Source organism: Protopterus annectens, chromosome 9.part0 (assembly GCF_019279795.1).
Source record: "Protopterus annectens isolate FY-2018-M chromosome 9.part0, PAN1.0, whole genome shotgun sequence".
NCBI lineage: Eukaryota > Metazoa > Chordata > Ceratodontiformes > Protopteridae > Protopterus > Protopterus annectens.
Window position 1 is genome coordinate 905,399,251 of NC_056743.1, and position 14,694 is coordinate 905,413,944.

The following is a 14,694-nucleotide window of genomic DNA, read 5'->3' on the forward strand; positions in this document are numbered from 1 at the left end:
CTATCCCAGGATGCACCACCACTAATCCCCCAGATCTTGTTGGTCTGCATTCATGCACACACACACAACTTGTTCATATAACATTGCCAGATGTTTCAAGATGAAACAATAGAATTTGGACCGTCCGATCTCTTCTGATCTCCAAGGCAGGGGGAAGGAGGATGGGTTATTGAATGTGAGATGGATCCCAAACATCTAAAGTTATGGTGAGTACATAACTAAAAGATGTTATGTGATCCTATCTCGCCTACATTCTGTACTGATGGGACAGTGTCCCTAGCACCTAAATCCTGGGTGGCTCACTGGAAAACACTCCTGAGCACTGTGGAACCAAATGAAGCTCGCCCCCGGGATGCCACATCCAATTTGTAGTGGGAAATGAAAGTGTGGGGAAGACCACGTAGCCGCAGCACAAATGTCACTAATGGCAAGCTTAGAATGGAATGCTATTGAAGTAGCCATAGCTCTTGTAGAGTGAGCTTTGACAGAGGTCGTAAGCTCTTTATTAGAAGAGGAATAAGCTTGACTAATACAGTCCCTAATCCATTTGGCAATAGTGACCTTTGTGACGGCTTTGCCCAATTTATTATCCGAAAAGGACACAAACAATTGATCTGTTTTCCTTGTTTGTTTGGTCCTGTCTAAATAAAAACGCAATTGTCTGTGGACATCCAATGTGTGGAATATGTATTCCGCTTTGTTTGAGTACTTTGGAAAGAAAACTGAAAGTTCTAATGACTGTTGCAGGCAAAAACTGGAACAAACTTTAGGGACAAAGGATGGATTAGGCCTGAGGGATACTCTATCTTTGTGAAAAACCAGGTACGGTGGTTTTACAGATAGAGCTTGAAGCTCTGAAACCCTTCTGGCAGAAGTAATCGTGACCAGAAAAGCAGTTTTCCAAGATAGAAATTTCAAATCACATGTTGCTGCCGGTTTGAAGGGGGAGGAGGTTAAGGCACGTAACACCACATCGAGATCCCACGGAGGAGCAGGATGAGAAATCGGAGGTCGTAAAAGCGCAGCACCTTTCATGAAGGTTTTACACAATCTGTTGCTTATTAAAGGTGGGTTTATAGATTCATGAAAATTGGAAATAGCTGCCAATTGGACCTTGATGGTAGAGACTGAGGAACCTTGATTGAATAGGGAAGTTAGAAATTTTAGGACTTCCGATACAGGAATAGTGATGGGATCCAGACCCCGGAGTTGAGCCCAAATAGCAAATCTCTTCCATTTGCTAGTATACAATTTCTTAGTGGCAGACTTGTGGGCCGAAGATAAGATATGTATGACTTCCGGGTCTAAGGTATGATTCCTGACTATAGTCGGAAGAGGAGGAGCCAAGCTGTTAACTTCAAAGTGTAAAGGGACTGGTGGAGTAGTCCCGACTGATGAATTAATAGGTCTGGGATCTGATCCAGGAACCATGGACCGTCCAGTGCATATTTCCGAAGATAGGGGAACCATACCCGACGAGACCAATAAGGAGCAACTAAGATCATTTTGCTCCCCAAGTGAGATGCCTTTTGGATCACTCTGGGAAGGAGGGGAACTGGGGGGAAGGCGTATAGCAAGCCGGTGGGCCAAGGATGGGCCAGTGCGTCCATAGGACTCTCCCCCGGAGCTGGAGTGAGGGAGAAGAACTTTCTGCACTTTGCGTTCAGCGGGGTTGCGAAGAGGTCGCAACAAGGAATTCCCCATTTGCTGAAGATCTGAGCTGTCACTGCATTGTTCAGAGACCACTTGTGAGGAGAGAGGATAGTTCTGCTCAGTCTGTCGGCTATCACGTTGGATTTGCCAGGGATATGAGTTGCTATCAGAAAACGTCTGGTCGCCACTGCCCATTCCCAGACTCTCATGGCCTCTCTGCAAAGAGGGTAGGATCTGGTTCCTCCCTGCTTGTTCAGATACCAGACCACTGACATGTTGTCGGAGTGAACGGCAATTACGCCCTGAGGGAGGTAATCGTGGAGGGCTTGTAGAGATAGAAGCACCGCCCTCATTTCCAAAATGTTGATATGAAGAAGACTCTCTTCTGAATGCCAAAAAACAACGCCAGTTCCACAAAAGATTTAATCCAGCTTAGCGCCTCGGCATAATAGCCTTCAATGAGTACAAGTTACAAAAACACACCCACTCCAATATATACTCTAATTAATTAAGCAATTACATAAATTCGTCAATCAAAGAACAGAATATAATTAAAGAGAGAACTTCTAATATTCAAAAAAACTAACAATAATAATAATAAAAACTTATAATAGACTTTTCCAATTTATTTCTAAATTTAAACCATTAGGTGACATAGTATTATATTTCAAAATATAAATAGTCTCTTTAAACAACAAAATATTTTTAATTAATCTATCATCACCTGTCTTAATAAAATTTTTTTCTAAAATGCAACATTCAAATACTTCAACATTACTATTATGACACTGCATAAAATGAGAAGCAATTGGACTAGTTAATATTCCTCTTTTTATATCTCTAATATGCTCTTGCATTCTAGTTTTAAATTTTCTCTTTGTCTCACCTATATAATACAATTTACAAGGACATCTAATACAATAAATTACACCTACAGAATTGCAAGAAAAATTACTATTAGGTTTAAACAGAATTCCATTAATATTATCAAAATATAATTTTACATATTTGCATATACTACAATGGTCACAAATACTTTTCCCATATGTGTCTAAATTATGATAAACCTTGTCAGAAGGAGAACTATAATAAGTTTTTATCAATTTATCAGATAGATTTTGACCTCTTTTAAAGGATATTTTAGGAATAGTTGGAAAAAGTTTATAAAGATTTTTATCTAAAATCAAGAATTTCCAAAAATATTTAATAATATCCCAAATATTATTACTACATACATTATAAATAGTAACAAAATAAATATCTTGTATTTCTTGATTAGAAGCTTTTGAACATTTATTATTCCCTCCAATAACATTAATTTTATTAACATAGGGGGAAAAGTTACAATCTTCTCTATTCCTATTAATCATAAATTTATTAACATTACTACAATTATTTTTATCCAATAGCTTATTAATACATGCATTTAATATTTCCATACTATATCCTCTTTTTAAGAACATAATAATACAATCATAAATATTTTTTTCTAAATCTAATTCATTATTACATAATCTAGATAATCTAATAATTTCTCCATAAGGTAAAGCAGACAAGGTATGTGGAGGGTGACAGCTGGTTCCAAACAGGAACTGGTTACCATCAATAAATTTACGGTAAACTGTAGTATAAATCTGATTACCTACCTCTCCTAATAATGAAATATCTAAATAATGAACTTTACTACCCAATTGTAAACCATCAAAATGTAAATTATACCTATTATTATTTAGATCTGAAAAAAACTCATGAATATATTCACGACCACCGCTACAAAGAAAGATCAAATCATCAATGTAGCGGTAGTATAACAAAACATGATTTTTATAAAATTTATTAGTATACACATACTCCAATTCAAACTTACCCATAAAAAGGTTTGCATACATGGGGGCAAAAGATGCCCCCATAGCAGTTCCTTTTAACTGGTGGTAAATAACTTGATTAAAACTAAAAAAATTATTAGAAAGACAAAAAGAAGTCAAGTCCATTATAAAATGGGTGGTAGGATTATCACCTAAAAAATAATATAAAGCTTGCAATCCGTCTGAGTGTTTGATGTTTGTGTATAAACTCACAACATCCACACTCACCCAAAACATATTATCTGTCCAAATAATATCACTTATTTTATCAATAAAATCAAAAGAGTCTCTAATATAGGACTCTAATTTCTGCACATATGGTAACAAATAGTTATGAACGACAATACCCATGTTCCGACAAAAATAATTACTTGCCGAAACAATAGGACGACCCGGCGGGTTTGTCATATTTTTGTGAAGTTTTGGGAGACAATAAAAAGTAGCTAAATTACAATTTTCCAAGCAAAATTTTTTATCAAGGTCATCTTTAGAAATATATCCTAATCTAGCACCTTTATCCAATAAATTGGTGCATTCTTTCATGGCTGTAAAATATTTATCATAATCACTAACTTCATATGTTAAAGGGTCACTTAAATGTTCCATACACATATCTAAATATTGCTTATTATTCAGTAACACTATTTTGTTTCCTTTATCAGACTTTTTAATAACAATATCATGTCTAGTTGAAAGATTTTTCATAGCATTCCATTCATTTTTCGCCATATTATATATCGTCGGCCATTATTAACTGAACTAAACATTTCTTGAATAGAGAAATGTATCATTTCAGAAAAATGAATGATAGTAGAATTATTATACGGAGGAATAAATCTACTATGAAAATCAATACCATCAGTATTAAGTAAAGAATAAGCTTGAGAATACAAAGATGGTAACATTTCATCAGAAAGACAAGAATAATAACTGTCCATGCTAGTATCACTATCACTATAAACTATATTGGGACAAAAATCCTCATGTATAGAGACTTTTTTATCATTTGAGAAAAAATATCTCAAATGAAGTTCTCTCACAAATTTAAAAGTCTCTTGTTTAAGTAAATGATGTCTAGGAAAAACAGTAGGGACAAATTTAAGACCCAACTTAAGTACAGATATTTCTTCATTAGAAATATTACAGCCAGAAATATTCACTACATTAGTATCATTTAATAAAGCAGAGTCCGTAAGATCAATTCCATCTACCCCTCTTAAATGTTTGCTTAGATTGTCCTTCACCCGGTGAAGAACCCGTTGCAAAGTCTTTCTTTTTATTTCCTCATTTGGAATTATTGCCTTCACTCGGAAAGCGTTGCTGATGACCTAAGGAATGTGTAGCAGCCGGAAGGGGTGGAAAGTCAGTATCTGAATCCGTAGTTAAACCATAGCCTTCTGAAGAAGCAAATGACGCAGAAAGCTGTTTTTTATTATTAATAGTATTTGCTTGTTTTTTGAAAGGGCGAAAAGCTTGTTTCCGTTTCCATAGAAACGCTCGCCCATTATCATAATCTTTGATGTCTCTTTTAATTTTTGTTGATTTATACTGTATTTGTTCGGTCTCATACTTATTAAGGTTTTCTTTTAAGTTAGCAAAAATATCATTGACCTTAACAATAAACAATAAATAAATAAATTGGAAAAGTCTATTATAAGTTTTTATTATTATTATTGTTAGTTTTTTTGAATATTAGAAGTTCTCTCTTTAATTATATTCTGTTCTTTGATTGACTAATTTATGTAATTGCTTAATCAATTAGAGTATATATTGGAGTGGGTGTGTTTTTGTAACTTGTACTCATTGAAGGCTATTATGCCGAGGCGCTAAGCTGGATTAAATCTTTTGTGGAACTGGCGTTGTTTTTTGGCTGATGCCGTTTTCCTTTTGTTGTTTGTGATTCTCTTCTGAATGCCATTTGCCTTGGACTGACCTGCCCAGGGAATGCCCCTCCCACCCCATCTGGGAGGCGTCCGTAGTCAAAGTGGCCAAAGGAGGAGGTGGAACAAAGGGTCGACCCTGATCCAGATTGGAGGGCACCAGCCACCAGCGAAGGTCCCGTTTGCAGGTTTCCGTGATCCGTATGAGGTGACAGAGAGGGAGATCCTGAAAGGACCACTGTGTCGAAAGAAGCCACTGGAGAATTCTCATATGCAACCTTGCTAGGGGGACTAGAAGAACAGTGGCCGACATAGATCCCAATAGCTGCAGGACCATCCTGGCTGGAGCTTTGGATCTGAGAAGCAAGGCTCGGACTTGAGCCTGTATGGTTTGTATCCTTTCTGCAGGAAGATAGACTCATTCGATTTGAGTCTATCTCTACTCCGATGAATCTTATGCGTTGAGATGGCAGCAACACAGACTTTGGCCAATTGAAGGTGATTTGGCCAATTGAAGGTGATTCCAAGGGAAGTGCCTAGCGATATTGTGGCTTGTAGGTTCTGCAATAGTAGACGCCTGGAGGTGGCAGTTAGGAGCCAGTCGTCCAGATACGGAAACACCTGGAATCCTAGACTCCTCAGGTGAGCAGTCACGACCGCCAAACATTTGGTGAACACCCTGGGGGCTGTGGTGAGACCAAAGGGCAGCGCACGGAACTGAAAATGACTGTCTCCTAGGCTGAAGCGCAAATGTCTCCTGGACGCCTGATCTACCAGGATGTGGTAATAGGCGTCCTTGAGATCTATGGAGCACATCCAAACACCTTTCTCCAGCAGTGGGAGAATGGATTGTAAGGTGACCATTCGGAACTTGGACTTTTTGACTGAACGATTTAGAATGCTGAGATCTAAAATGGGCCTCAAGTCCCCGGTCTTTTTTGGCACCAAAAAGAATCTTGAGTAAGTCCCTAATCCGATCTGGTCTGCGGGGACCAGTTGGATGACTCCTTTTTGAAGCAGCTTTGAGACTTCTAAGGCTGCAATTTCCCGTTGACTGGGTGGCGGGTCCGGGATTTTCTTGGACGAGGTGGGGAGTGAGAAAAGGGGATGGCGTAACCTCTGGCGATAATTCGAAGCACCCATCGGTCCTGAGTGATACCTTCCCAGGCTTTTAGGTGCCTCGAAAAACGACCCCCGACTGGGTCCAGAGCTGCACAGTCGGGCAATCCTTCAGGGATTGTGGAAGGCTGAAGAGCCACGAAAGGACTCACGGTCTCCAGTGTTGCGGGGGCCTCTGCCACCTCTGGGACGGCGTCTTCCAGAAAAATTTCCCCCTCCTCTGCCTCTAGAAGGGGGATCGTCCTGCTGCGAGGGATAAGGCTTCTGGGATCTAAGGAACCACATTTTCCCTCCTCTTTTAGCCTTGGGATAAGGCCGAAAGGGAGTGGAAAATCGTGCCCCTACAGCAGTCAAAGTCTTACCTTCTTGCTCGCAGCGGGTCAATGTGTCCTTTACCTTGGGTCCAAACAAAGAGGACCCATCAAAGGGAGCGTCGGCAAAGGAAGACTTGAAGGCTTCCGCAAAATGACACAGGCGGAGCCAGGCTTGCCTCCGTAGAGCAATACCGCATTCGCCGCTCTACTCGCCCCCTCGGCCGCATATGAAATGAGCCTCATGGACAAGTTTGATATCGATGACAGCGTACCCAACTGAGAGCCAACCGTCTGGGCCAGCTGCTCGGGTAGGTTACCCAAGAGGGTATATGAAAGCTCCTTGATCAGATCCCTCTGAAACCTGGTGAAGTGCATTAAATAGTTCAGGGACCTTAAGGTAAAGGCCGCTGAACTGAGGGTGCGCTCCTGCACGATCCATGCTCCTAGACTCCTTATTAGGAGGATGGACGGACGTCGAAGCCTCTGCTACATCTTGCTGGGTAGCAGATGCCACCACCAAGGCATCTACAGCCACACCTTTTGTCAAAAACTCCTTCTCTGGGGGTGCTGATAGGAACTTATTTGGGAGAGCAGGCACCGGTTCCACAGAATCTGGATGTTCCCACGCCCTTTGACAGATCAAATCTAGGAGCTCGTCGAAGGGTGGAGACACCCAGGAGGCGGAAGGCTGAGCCCCGAAGGCCTTAAGGAACACCGACTCGTCAGCAGAAGGGGGTTTGGAATGCCAGCCGCCTCGTTGTTTGAGGGCTTCCAAGATGTCTGCAAAGGAGACATCATCTGAGGACAACTTAGGGGACCCCTCCGCATCATCAAGATCAGTGTCTGACGTGAGAGACTCATCGGGGGAGTCGACGTGCTTCCTCTTGCACGATCTTTTCCTTGGGGGTTCCTCTGAAGAAGCTTCAGAGGGACCTCCAGGAGGGGGGGAACCCCCAGTGGGGGTGACCTCAGGCCCCGGGGCTCCACTGTCTAAGGACAGGGGGACTGCCAAAGACCCAGTCTCCGTATGTAGGGAAGGTGCTGGTGAGACCATGGAGGTAGCCAAAGAAGATTTGGCTAACGCACTCCTCATGGCCCTGAAGGCCGGACCACCAGAATCCTGGGAAGGTCCAACCCCCGTGGCCACAACAGTGGACGGTACCCCCGCAGCCGACGCACCGAGAGGAAGGCTCGGAACCGAAAACATCAGTCCCGAAGCGTCCCCCCCGGGGCCGACAGAGGAGGTCCGTGTACTGAACTCCGACTCGAGAGCCGGGGTTGGAGTAAGGGTCGGGGCCGACCCGAAAACCTCCATCGGCTCCACCAGCACCGGCTCCAATGGTGCCGAGGCTGTTGGAGGAGGAACCAAAACTACAGGGTGGGCCATCGGCTCCGAAGCCGAATGGGCTGGAGCCAAAACTAATTTCTGGAATACAGGAGACTGAAAAAGTCTTAGGAGCATCCTGTCGATGTCCGAATCAGACATCCTGGAAGATCTAGAGGAAACCGATCGGGTCCGAATCGACTTCTCCATCGGCTCCAAAGGACTGGGGGACCGGCTCCGAATTGACTCAACCAGTATCGGTGCCGAGGGAGATCCCAAAACAATTTCCCTCGGTGCCGAGGAGAGCTTCGGCGCCGAAGGGGAAGAGTCTGAGCCGGCAACCCTCATCGGCTCCAAAATCAGTGGAGCCGATGAAGGTGACCCACCTCTCGAAGCCCCAGTCATCGGCTCCAAAACCAGAGGAGTCGAGACTGGGGGCATCGAGGCAGACCGTTCCGCCCTCGGCTCCGAAGTCCGTGGAGCCGATGGAGAAGCCTGCCTGGATTTCTTAGTAGTCGGTTCCGACGGGCTGGTCGGTGCCAACGCTTTCTTTTTCTTAGTTGGAGAGGATGAGGAAGATAAGGCCTCCTCGAAGGAGGGTTTAATCAGCCCTTTCAAGATTAATTTATTCTTCCTCTCTTGGAGGACCCTAGAGGAAAAGGCGTGACACACGCTGCAGGACTCCTGTAGGTGCTTGGCGCCTAAACAATATACGCACGAGGAGTAATCATCGGTTATAGACATTTTGTAATTGCACCTCGTGCACTTCTTGAACCCTGAGGGTCTATGTTCTTTGGACATAATGCCCCTAAAACAGTGACTATAACAGTGGAAAAAATCACTATCTTCAGAAAAACAAAGATTTTAAACAACAATAAAAATTTTTTTTTTTTTTACGATAGGTCAAAAATTAACCAGTACAATACAAATATCACAAACACCAAACAGGAGGGCCAAGAACCCTCTAACTTAAACAGGTACTTGACCTCCTTAAAAAGAGAGAAACTTGCTAAGGAATAGGGGAAGGCCCCTCTAACTTAAACGGGAAACCTTTCCCTAAACAAATACACAAATTTACCACAAAATTATATCAAAAGACACGCGTACACAACAACAGCTGTTAAAACAGCTTTTTTTGGTAAGAATAGAGAATTTCCTGACAGGAAAACTTTAGAAAAAAACAGCACTTAGGTCAGCCAATTTTGAGACCACGTCCTAGCTTGTAAGCGGCAAACGAGATCTGGGGGATTAGTGGTGGTGCATCCTGGGATAGAGAATAGCTCAGCCAATAAGAGGCTTCGCTCTATAGCATAGCGTGCCGAGTCGGAGCCGAGGATCGGCTCCGAGCCCATCAGTACAGAATGTAGGCGAGATAGGATCACATAACATCAACTGTTCATCCTTCCTGAAAGGGGCTGTTCTATGAAGATAGAAAAGTAGTTGCATGTGAATACCCTAGGTATGTTGGATGTATTCCCCTTTAATGTGATAGTTAGAAAAGAATACAGGTAAAGTGAATGGGCTGATAAAGGTTGGTCTCAAAAGCCAATTTTGGAATAAAGGAGGGATTTGTTCTTAACATAACCCTATTCTTGCGAAAAACAATGTAGGGAGAGACAGATGAAAGAGTGTGAAGTTTTAATATCTTTCTGGCTCAAGTGATAGCTACTAAGAAAACAGTTTTCCAAGACAAAACATTTTAGGGCTGTGGAAGCTGATGATTAAAATAGAAGCTTGAACTTAGATCCCCCAAGCTGGCACCAAATCCTATCAGGGGGATGAAATTAACAACTTAGGAGCTTAATAAAATCCACCAAAGCCACATTTGAGGATAAAACAGCTACCCAAGCCAAAGACAATCACAAGGCATTTTTAGTTATGTTCGTACTTTTAAGAGCACAATGCAACAATGTGCTGAGCTAACTGTGAACAATGTTACCTTCACTGAGGGTGAAGATACAGGTAACCTACTCGCTGATAAATTTAGCTCTAACTTTACACCCCCCCTCCTCCATCTGTCCCTCAAGATAGACCTGAAACTGGCTCACCTCCGGTTGTCACACAAGACCAAGTCCTAAAGGTGCTATCAAAAGCTAAAAATATTGCACTGATGGGTCCTGACAATTTTGCTGGATACATCTTAAATAGTATGAAGCATAATTTAGCCACACCCCTTGCAACATTGTTCAATCTCAGACTCCATATAGGTTTTGGACCAAGCAAATGAACAGCTACAGTCACTCCCCACACAAGGGAGGACCTTCCACTGACCTAGTCTACTGCAGAACCATAAGTCTGAAAAGCCTTGTATGCAAAGCCATGGAAAAACTTACCATGGAATTAATCGGGACATAGAGAACATCCACACACTAGACCTGTCACAGTTTGGATTCATCAAAGGAATGTCATGCTTACTCAACCTGGTGAATTTTTTTGAAAAGCCCCTTGCTTGTTTATGTGCCAGACTACTGTTATGTTGTCCATCTGAATATTTATCACTCCAGGAGAAAAGCAGGCCTGCAACACAAGGAGAACAGCTCTCATTTGCAGTATATTTATGTGAAGACAAGCACTGGTTTCTGTCCAAAGACATTGAACTGTTCTCCCTTCATAATGCAAAAAACCTCTCCCACCTGAGGGAGAATGAATTTAAAAGCTATGTACTCACCATAACTAGGCATCTGTGTTGTCCATTTTTATTCTTCCTCAACCAATGGGTTCGGGTCTCGGCCACATATTCCAGACTTCAGATCCAACGCTCAAACTCCTCTCTATACCCATAATGCCTTAGTCCATCCCTATTACCTCAGATCGAATTTGTTGCCATTAGCCCCTATAGCTAAACAGAAGCTGAAAAAGTTCTTGCAGAGAAAGGAAGGGCTCAAACCCAGAACTGTAAGTTCCAAAACACAATCCTACAGGTCTCGCCAGCAAACATGAAGGACGGGGGCCGGATGGGTGGGAAGTTGAGGAAGAATGAAAATGGACAACACAGATGCCTTGTTATAGTGAGTGCATAACTTTTAAAGATGTTGTCTTTTTCATTCTTCCTCAACCAGTGGGACAGATCTCCCAGCTACATTGATCTTGGGTGGCCTTCATGGAAGGATATTCTGGAGTACCACCAAACCAAAGGCGGTTCTGTTCTAGAAATAATATACCAATAACCCATGGCTGGGCATGGGTAATGTTGAATTTACCCATGGTTGGAGTGGTTTTGGCCACGAGGGCAAAGCCCAAGTGACCAAACAAAGCCAACCATAAGTAAATCCAGCATTACTCACACCCAGCCGTGTGTTGGAACATTCTAAGGTCAATTAATGAATTAGAGGGGGTTATTGATAATACACCCCATTTATGCTTTAGCAATAAGAAATCTCTTAAGAGACAACTCTGCTACAAAACAAGTAACAATAGATGTTTAATAAAATCCCAAAGAATTGGTACGTTCCCATGCAGGAACTGCATGGCATGCAGTTACCTATATAGTAAATCTGTTTTTTTTACACCCCACTATGAATTTTGACGTAGAAATTAATTTCTATGCAGACTGTAAAACACAGCACTTAGTCTATTTTAGTTTTTGTACTAAATGTTTTGTTTTTTACATAGGGAAAACTAATAGATGTCTTAAAGAACATATATTGGAACATGTAAGAGATATAACCAATAAGAAGGGCACCAATGCTCTAGCGAAACATGTATTAACTGAGGATATACAACACATTTTAATTTCATGGTGTTAGAGATTGTTGAACAAAATATTAGAGGGGGTGATGTAAATAACAGAGTAGAAGAAGCAGAACAAAAATGGATACTACAATTACAGGCGGATAAACCACCAGGGTTAAACAGTGTAGTTTCACTGAAACCTTTCCTGAAAACTAGGTCTTTGAAACATTGATTTTATTGTTTTTTAATTACATGAACGTTTTTTATTACACTGCTTTTTAAAGTTTAGAATTTTTAATTGTTACCAATTAATGATGTCATATTGAATATGGTATTTGATTGGTTAGTAGTAGTTTAAATTCAGTTGTTTTATTTGTATGAATGGTGTCTGATGAAGCGATTAGTTGTAAATCGTGAAAGCGCTTACTCTTATGTGATTTATTAAAACTGTGAATTCACCAAGCCGTGGTCAGTTCATTATTCTACTTTTGTTTTAATTTTGCTCTGAGGTGTAAACCGGGCGTTTATCCAGTTTGTGGATTTTATTCTTACAATCAGGGGCCAAACTGGATTCCGAGAAAGCATGATCAACAATGTCTAGTACAGGAGGAATAGCCAAAGGCCTATGCTGAGGTAGGAGAAGGAAACCCCTATGCCTCTTTTTTGAATCAGAAAATTCCTGGCTTTCCCAGTGAAAATGCTCCCTTAGAGCATGTAAGGTTTCCCCAAAAGAAAAACCTCAGGAGGGGAAGCAGAGGGAATAGAGTCCTCTGCATCAGAATCCTCATAAGTAGGTAAGGACAGATCCAGGTCATCAGAAGAGTCAGAAAAAATAGAATCCTGATCATAAGATTCATAACCAAGTTCAGCCTTAGGCCTCTTGGGGGGGGGGGGGGTTGGCTACCCCTGATTAGAGTTATTAGATCTTCAGCCATTTTTATCATTTGTTTTTTAGGCATAGAGGCCTGAGCATGTGGCCTGGGCATCGTTTTTTTAGACATGGATCGAGATTTAGGCCTTAGTAATGAAGGAGGCGTTGATTTAATATGCAAGTCCGTAGGCCTGAATACACCTTCAGAAGCCGGTGCCTACACAGCGGCTCCGGACCCATCCAAGGTAGAGACATTCGCAGGTTCCATAGTTGAAGTATCTCGTGGTATACCGGATACCAAATGGGTCTCAGTAGAGGCCTGCTAATCTGAAGTAACGGGTATCAGGGGCTGCGAAAGCGCCTCACTTAGTACCGGCGAACTGGCGACTGGCTTAGGATAAGTGTCGTCGGCAGTTTTGGACCACGGCGGCCTGTCTTTATCTTTGCGTTTTTTGGAATCCCGGTAGTCGGATGGCTAACTGATGACATTTCTGGATAATTAAACCAAGAACCGAAATATTTAGAGGCAAAAATATACCGACGACGGATAGTGCGCTGATTAAATAAAGCACAAAACCGACAGCAAGGTACATCGTGGTCAGGGCCTATGCAAGCAATACAGTATGAATGAAAATCTTTATGAGGTATTTGCTTTCCAAAAGTAATGCAATTATTAACTTTTACTGACATCGGTAAGGAGCAAGAAAAAGTTTCCCCAATGGGATACTTAGCTTTTAGTTGAAGATTTCAGTTCTGAAACTCGAAAATGAAAATTTCAGGAGTTGGCCAACCGGCACTTGCGAACTACTGCTGCTGCTTTGGGCACCACACTGATGTAATGGCGTCAGCTGCATGTTTTATACCTGACGACCTGACGTCATGGAAGAAGGGACAGCAACCGACGTAGGACCCAAGACTTTGTTAATCAGGCCGACTGAGGGCAACCTGCAAGCAGATTACCCAAATGTAATGACTGCAACAGAACATATGGTCTGCCTAGATGCAGATCACTGGATTGCACCCACAAGAGATGTCTCTTCTGCAAAGTGGGGGTGAGCCTGACTGGGTAAGATAGGTGTTGGTATAGAATGGACCACTGAGCACATTGAGTCCATTGTAGGACCTGCATAAAAATGCATGCCAAAAGAAGTAATACAACGACCACTGCCACTGAACCTAATGCTTGCAGTAATGACCTTGCCACAGGAGCAGAGTGAGCAAGGAGAAAGTGAACCTGAGTCCTTATTGTAGAGATATGATGCTGAGGCAAGGATACTGTTTGCTTTGTTGTCTCTAGAGGAGCGCCAGTGAACTCCAGGCTCTGTACTGAGTTTGTATTCAACTTGGCATGATTTACAGTTATGCCTAAAAAGTTGAAAATCTGGAGTAAATAGTCCCTGGCATGTAGAAGTAGAAGTATGGAGGGGGCGGTAAGAAGCCAATCATCTAGACATGGAAACAACTAGAATCTTTTTGAGTCTCAAATAAGCTGCCACCACTGCCATGCACTTGGTAAACATCCTGGTGGTGAGTCCAAAGGGCAGTGCTCTGTATTGGTAATGACTGGATCCCAGCCAAAAATGAAGACATCTTCTGGATCGTCTGTCAAATTTGATATGATAGTATGCATCCTGAAAATATATAGAGGACATCTAATCATCCTTGCAAAGAAATGGCAGAATGGACTGGATTGTGAGCAATAATAACTTTGCTTTCTTTACAAACTGATTTAAATTGCTGCTTAGGTCCCCTGTTTTCTTTGGCATTAAAAAGAAGCACAAGTAAGTTTTGAATCCTACCTGGTCTGGATGGACCTTTTGGATTGCTCTTTTGTCTAGCAGCTACAATATCTCTTGTGATGCTGCCTTCCTCTGACTGGGTGGAACATCGGAAAGTTTCATCCTTTTGGGAGGAGGAAAAAGTGAAAACAGTATGTAATAACCCCTTGATATTATGCCTAGCACCCAAGTATCTTGGGTTATATTTTCCAGGTGTC

At 42.0% G+C, this 14,694-nt stretch overlaps 1 protein-coding gene across 1 annotated transcript in view; it reads right to left on the reverse strand.

The window, feature by feature from the left end:
- BAZ2A (bromodomain adjacent to zinc finger domain 2A) overlaps nt 1–14,694 on the reverse strand; it is a 3,667,728-nt gene that overhangs the window by 2,522,530 nt on the left and 1,130,504 nt on the right. The window lies entirely within an intron of this gene.